Source organism: Plectropomus leopardus, chromosome 10, assembly GCF_026936395.1.
Source record: "Plectropomus leopardus strain MGB_pleo_1.0 chromosome 10, ASM2693639v1, whole genome shotgun sequence".
In the NCBI taxonomy this organism is placed as follows: Eukaryota; Metazoa; Chordata; class Actinopteri; order Perciformes; family Serranidae; genus Plectropomus; species Plectropomus leopardus.
Window position 1 is genome coordinate 18803622 of NC_142185.1, and position 7703 is coordinate 18811324.

Genomic DNA, 7703 nt, shown 5'->3' on the forward strand with positions numbered 1-7703 from the left:
TTAAAGGAATACTTCTTGTTTTGAGGTTTTCAAGTAGCAGTGTGTAAGGTTTAGCGGCATCTAGTGGTGAGGATTGCAGATTGCAACGAGCTGAAACTTCTATTGGTTAGCATTCCTTCAGTGTTGTTATCGACAGAGGTCACTACCTTTCCAAACCGAATGTACCCGGCTATTTAACCCTTTGAAACTTGGATCGACATCAGCTTCCAAGTGCTGTGTTCAGAAACCTTTCACAATCATTTATACCTTTGAAATCTGAGCACACATATGATTTCTTTCCAAAAAGGCAATCAGCAACTTGGAATAAAATGTCCTTAATTGTAAGAAATTATTAAAAGGTGACAAAAAATGGCTAAAACTTTGCTTCAAAAGAGGGGTGAGATGTCCAGAGAATTATATTAAGAGTTATCGTTGTTATTTATTAAAATTAAGTTACAGACAAAAAAAATACTATATAGTATTTATAATTATTATTTCTGCTTTTTAATGTTATTTTGACACTTTTTCAGGTCATTTCCCATTTTGTTTTGTAACTTCTTTAGTCTAGCTTCTTTCTTGTGCTAATTTTCACTTTTTTGTCTTTATACCTTTTTTACTAATATCTTGCTAATATTTAGGTCATTTCTCGTTAAGTTGCTTAATGCCCACTTTTCATATTTTTGGGAGAAATCAAGCGAATTTGTGCAGGTAAAAACACCAAATAAAGCAGTTTTTTTACATTAAAAAATCATTGTTTCTCTAATGTGAGCTTTTTTTCTCTGTTAACTTTACATCCAAACATTTAGGAGGTTATTAGCTGAAGTCGGATCATCCACAGAGGTGTATGATTTGTAGGATTTAAATCAGTAGAAACATTAAAATAACGTACTTTCATGTAAGAAGAAAAAAAAGGGGGGAAGGGGCTTCTAACTACGGTCACACACGTAAAAATGTAAATGGCCCTATATAGTATAGTATTTTTTTCTGTTCAGGCCCACTATAGAAACATGGGGGTGAAACATGACAATCTCTGTGGACGATGACCCGCTCCCTCTGTATACAGTGAGTGGCATAAACAGCTCATTCTTTGGTCACAAAAACACAACAATTCTTATTTTTAGGTGATTATACACTACAGAGAGCATATTTGTATCGTTTTCCATATATGCTGATATATCCAACTAATTCCTACAAACTGGGCCTTAAAAGAGATGGTCCTGATTCATCAAAGTAACAGAAGCTATACACAATATAACACAAACTACCAATAGAGTCAGTAGTTGACCAGCAGCTCTTGTGGTCAATGAAGTAAATTTATTGCTTTTGTCAAAGGATTCTGGCTTTGTAGAGAGCACAGACAAGTTTCACTTTCAGTTCAGTTATAAAAACTAATAGCATGAGTTAGGGAAGTCCTCAGCATATGACTGGATAAATGAGACTTGAATTACACTGCACAAGTTGTGTGAGACTTTGGAAACAAAAGTTTTGACATACATTTGCTGTTATTATTTGCAAATCCCCTTTACTTCAGTTCATCATAAATTTCTTTATTCACTGTGGATGCATGCGAGAGGCACAATTTTCTTTCCATTTTCAACATAACACTGGGTCTGTAATTAATATACAAATGATCAGGTATTCCTTTAAGACAGAGAGCCATGTGCATGCTTTTCTGCAACAGATAGTAGCCACCACACTGGCAGATGCTTGTATAACTGTCATGAATCATTAAGACTGGAGAAAGGGACAGAAGCCTTTGAATCTTGCTTATTTCCTTTTTGTTTTTTTCCCTGAGAGGAGACAGGTTTGTTTTTATACAGCAATACAGCCTGCCTCAGCATTTTTTAATGAACATTCCCTGGTGCTATACTGTACTTTCTCTCTGATCTTCACAATCATCCACTGTAGTATCAGCGATGCAGATGCAATTATGTGCAATGACTAAAAATAAACTAAAGTTTATGATTTTTGATGCTCAAGGAAATATGTGGAAGCACCCTGGTAAATTCAGAATAAATAGTGTAGAAGAAAGCAAGCACAGTGCTTGTCACTTACAGACTTTACCATTTTCAGTGCCAACATTGTATGTTATCTTTAAGGTAAATGTAATGAAAAGAGCATCTGCTCCATGTTTTCTAATGCAATAGCTGTGCATACAACACTGTGCAATGTGAGACTCCCCAAAATACAGAGTATTAGCTTAAATGCAATCACAGAGTGACAAATTTACCTCAGTAAAGTAAAATGTGTTTGTTCATATTACTATTTTAGCTATATTTTACTAGTAACTTATAACCCTGTTACTTTTTACTGAATTATGACATGAAACTTAAAGAGTAATCTTGGTGCTAAGGTTTTAGTGGTTACAAGAAATTGTCTCACATAGAAAAACTGGTTGTACTCTTTGCAGGAAAAATGGCTCTGTGCTGACCTCATGTGGTTGCTACTAAGATCTACATGTAAGGTTTTAGCTGTGACGTCTCCTATCCTGATCTCTATCCTGGCCTTGTTTAAACCACTCTCAACACATGACACAAGCATGTGATCACAATGAAAAGCCAACAGAATACACGTTGTCCTTGTGTAATCCTGTTCTAGTAAACAATGACATTAGGAGACCCCCAGCAGTAATTTATGTCAAACAGTGATGCTCACTTCAATAGATAAGTAAAATAAATACTACACTGCTTGCATTTTTTTTCTCTATTTGTTTCTGTACCTGCTGTACTGAAGCCCTGAGGGGCAAGTGAGAAAAAAATGTAGTGATCCATCTTCTAAATCTGATGTTAATTGTCTCTCCTGTGCTTATGACGTGTGTTGGACTTGCCAAGAAATATTTCTAAGTTCCTTGATTCAAATTTGTTTAACAAGTGGGAAAAAGTATTGCTGGGCTAGAGAAACATTTTAATTGGTGGTGGCCCTGACTGGATGTATTACCAAATGAACGGCATTGGAGATGGATTACTGTAATGAAATTAATATTCAGTTCATGAGAAACAGCTTTATTGGACACTCCTGTAGTCAGCATGCCATCTGCATGCTCCGTCAAAACTCGAGACATTATGTTGTGTGATGAAACTGCACATTTTATAGTGGCCTTTTATTATGACCATCCCAAGGCACACCTGTGTTGTAATAATGCTGTTTAAGCGGGATCTTGATTTGCCTGTCAGGTGGATGAAATAACTTGGAAAAGGAGAAGTGCTTATTAACATGGATTTTAACAAATTTGTTACATAAACTTGAGAAAAAGTCTTCCTTTGGTGGAAATGAGGTCTACAACACATTTTTTCCCACCAGTTCACAGAAAAAAATATATAAACATAACTTTTTTTCTTATCTGCCAAAACCTTTACCTCATTTTTTTCATAGATGAAAAAATAGGCAAATTAGACAGATTATCCTTGCAAACTCCCTTCTTCCCCACAGGTTATTAAATCATAAACCACGGGAAGAAACAGATTTTTTTTTTATTTATAATTGGTTTACATGTTGAGCGTCTCAAACCCTGGACAGCCTCTTATCTAGCCTACTGTGCTAACTAAAGTAGTTCAATGTTAGCTAGCCATGTTACCTGCTTACGAGCTCGTAAGGCGCTGAGGTTGGTTTACATAGACTTAACATTTTGCCGGGTATCAGCGACTCTAAACGCCCATTTATATTTGTCTTTAGCACTTTAACTTGAATTACTCCAGATAACTGTTTCCTCTAATTAAAAATGCTAATGGCTAGCACCTAGCACCGCGGCTGTTTACATCAGCCGTGAGCTGCTAATGCTAATTACTAACCTGGGTGGCTAAGTAATGATACTCTACCTTCGCCACACTAAGAAAGGAGAACATAGCGCCAACGCACGGGAAGTCAAATTTACCTAGCACATTATTTGCAACCACAAGTTAAACAAGTTCAAAAGCATTTCTGTATTTGTCACTATAACAGTACCTTTACATATCTTACCTGTACAAGACACCAACAGTCAGAAAACAACACTGCTCATGTTGTTATTTAGCGTTCACTCAACGTCTGCTCTCTGCTGTCGCTCTCGCGCTTGGCCGTGAACTGTGCCATAATACCGCGAGAGCAACGCACTGATATAGATAAGCTCTAAACGCCCTCTGCTGACCTTTTTCCATAATGGCACAAACACACAATACGCAGCATTTCTCACACATTTGTTTTTAACGATACTCCAACTGTGACATGTAATGCTTGAAATTTAAAAATAAAACATGGTGGTTTGATAGACACTCCGTGCAAATGTGGCTGATCTGCATTCAGGGTTCTACCTATGCTCATAGAAATAACGTTACACATTATAACCCCACTACTGTGTGAGCACAAGCATGCAGTCAGTTTTAGCACTTCACCTGCCAATGAAAATAGGTCTTTGTAACTAAAATGTATTACATAGCTTACAGTAAAGTTACTGACCTGACTTTGTAAACCTTATCATGGCCCACAGTTTGAATTCACTCTTATGGTGCAGTCCAACAAGGAGTGGTCCTAATTGAAGCCATTTTTTATGGTTCAACAAACACATCTTATAATCATATTTGGTGTGGTTGATTTGGAAATATATATATAATTAATTTGATGTTGTGATGTTGACTCGAAACTTGTTTTACGGGGGGGGGCATTGGTCATATATATAATCTCCACATTTATGCAACTGACAAGTCATTAAAATTCTCGTAAACAATTTGGGTCATGTTTTATAGACAGTTCACATCCAATGAAATAAAATCACATATTCATGGTCGCTTAAAAAAAAGCAGTTTCTCTGTCACTGAAAATGTAGGGTATTAAGAGATTTGATGTTCATTTAAAACATGTCTGCATAAATTCTCTCTTTAACATATTCATGGTCTTTAATCACTTGCTATTGGCTGTGTTTTCTTAACATATACTTTTGGGAAGTCATGGAACATGCACTAAATAGGCTTTGATTTACACAAATGCCCCCAGTGCCATCTGAAGTCAACATTCATGTGCAATTATAAAGAAATAAAGGAGCTTTATAAAAGATAAAGGAGACATCAGTTTACATGGATAATGCTACATACTATGTATGTATAGGATATTACAGATTTATTTTGATGAATGGCTTCAAAACCTTTGTGTGTATCTGTGTATGCATGTAGACCAAAAGACAGTTCACACATAGAGGAAAGGGCAGTTGCTTGACTCACAAAGCTGCAGCGAGTTAAGAATGTTTGAGTCTCTGCTGAGTTGAATACATTCATGTTCAACAGGAGAGGGCAGTGTTGACCAAGATGTCAGGGAATACAATTCGTCAACCTGTTTTATTTGTTTTATTGCAGTTCAAGTGCTTGACTGTACGACATTCTCAGTGAATTGTTGGTCAATATGAATTGGAAAATAATGCAAAGTAAAAAATCTCTTTCAAATGTGAGATCACTTAATTGCATTTTAATTATAACCCACAAACTCCACCACAGACAACACTTTTCCACAGACAACACTTTTATGACATTTGCACCAGGTTGCAATACTTATGCATGAAAGAGGCCTCGGGGCATGATGCATGCACGCGAACAAGAATCCTACTGTAACTTGACGCTCATTTCAAGCTCAGGGTTGTTAGACTGGGTAGCCTCAGACTGATCCTCTCAGAGTGACCTGACTGGAGGGACCAAACCTGTGGCACAGTGTGTGTTGGATTACCACACTGGGAATTAACAGAGGAGGGTTATAAGCCTGTCTAGGCTTGCCAGAGGCAGGGTGAGAACTACAGAGACAGACAGCCAGAGACATAACCTGATAAAAGATGTGCAGACGAAGACAGAGGCCGTAGATAGATAGATAGATACTGAAGATAGATAGATACTGTAGATAGATAGCTAGATAGATAGATAGATAGATAGATAGATAGATAGATAGATAGATAGTTGGACAGCTGGATAGAGAGATAAATAACAACTAATCACCAACTTTAACTTCCTGAATTTTAACTAGTGCTAAAAAGTGTTGAATAATTGTGTCAATGTCATGTAAATCCTTCCTAGTTGGGAAGATTCTTAGTAAGAAATCTGTGTTAGGGAGCAGAGTAAGTATACTTTGAAGTTGCCTCTCCAGTGAAGAAAGGTGGACAGTGTTAAAAGTCATTCTTAAGTGTGGCACTGATGATAGAAAGTTGTTCTTGTGAGGGGGGAAATAGTGCCATACCTATGTAACATTCATATCATTTGAATTATGAATCAGAGTAAGGAGAACTCTATGTTCTAAGCTGATGAATATTTAAAGGATTGAGTATACAGATCATCATATTGACAAAGGGAGAATACTAATGTCCTCTTCTCAGAGTCTGATTAGAGGTTAAGCAGAATGCAAACTGCATAATTTATTTCCATTCTTGCATTTTTTTGTACCTTTTGATTTGGCTGCCTCTTTTTAGGTTTGATAATTTCTTTGTGCAGAAGTATGTCTTTTTTCAAAAAATGAAATATGTTAAGGTGCAGCATGCAAATAAGGGATAATTGGTGTCATTTGTTTTTTTCAGCATGTCAAAGAAAGTTAAAGATACAGTTTGACTCTCGTTGTGCAAAAGGATTTATGTGCAGCAGGCCCACTCTGTAATATGAGTCTTACATTTTCAAGGCTCATGCTCCAGTAGTTGACATACACAGAGTGCCCACTGTCCCCACTGACACAGATATTGTCCACAATCTATTAAATTGAATGTTGTATTTAACTGGTTTGGAGCCAGGGCAAAGTTACATGCTTTTGTATCGTTATAACTCGTCTCTCTGGTGGAATGTGCTTATTTCAGGGAGAGAGAAGCCGAGAGAGAAAGTGGGAGTTAGAGCCCATGCAGGTGAGAGTGTCTAACAGTGAGGAAATCAATATGATGTAAATTATTAAGAGCTCAGGAATGCGTCTGACCCCTACTGTCTTGCAGCAGGCTGGGCTCTGAAGGCTGGCAGGTGGACGCGAGCTTGGACTCTCCCTCTAACACTCATTAGTGGCTGGGAGCCGGGGCTCCTTGTGAGTGGGAAGGCAGGGATCACAGCGGGGAAGTGATGGCCCAGGCCTCTCACATCCAGGCTCAGCCTTCGCTCTGGCTCTGCCAGCCTCTCCCTGGAAGCTCATTAGTAAGTGCACTGATGCATAAGAGCTAGTCATTAGCTGGGCTTTTTTTTCCGTCTTCATCTCTCTTTCCCCCGACACCATGTCTGATCCTGAAGACCGGTGGCAGTGCTGGTTTAAAAGACGAGAGAAGTCCACATTACCGCAGGTACTCTAGACATATGGATATGAGACAGTGGTAGCCATCAGATTTTCCTTTTCTTTTCTTTTTTTCTTTTTTTTTGTATAGGGGGTACAGGGTAGGGGTGTCAATTTGGAGTTCTTCAAATGGAGTCCATCCATAGCCCTTCAAACCAAAGAGTAAACATTAGTGCTTGACCAGGACTTTGGCTGAGCGCCCCTTTCTTCCTCCATGGTTGGTTTTGATCTGGGGTATTTGCTTTTGCTGCTGGCCAGATCCCCTCAGCACCTGATGGTTGCCTAGACTCTGAGTAAATAAGATCTGGGGCCCAGGCCTCTTCGGGGCTGCTGGGTAAATAAGGTCTCTGGTGTGTGTAGCGTGCCTGGCAGCAGGGTGAGCACTGGTGTGGAGGCCTCCAGGGACACGCCATCCCCCTTTTCTATATCTAGCTGTTTAATTCTGTTATCCTCTCTCTCTTTAACTTACTCCAGTCTCC

At 38.4% G+C, this 7703-nt stretch overlaps 1 protein-coding gene across 1 annotated transcript in view; it reads right to left on the minus strand.

Annotated features, from left to right (window-relative positions):
* The window catches only part of kcnh7b (potassium channel, voltage gated eag related subfamily H, member 7b), a 71767-nt gene extending 67730 nt beyond the window's left edge, over positions 1 to 4037 (minus strand). Inside the window, exon 1 of the mRNA XM_088083218.1 lies at positions 3937 to 4037. The gene's annotated coding sequence lies outside the window, so the exon portion shown is untranslated. The remainder of the gene's footprint in view (positions 1 to 3936) is intronic.
* Between the last annotated feature and the right edge of the window lie 3666 nt (positions 4038 to 7703).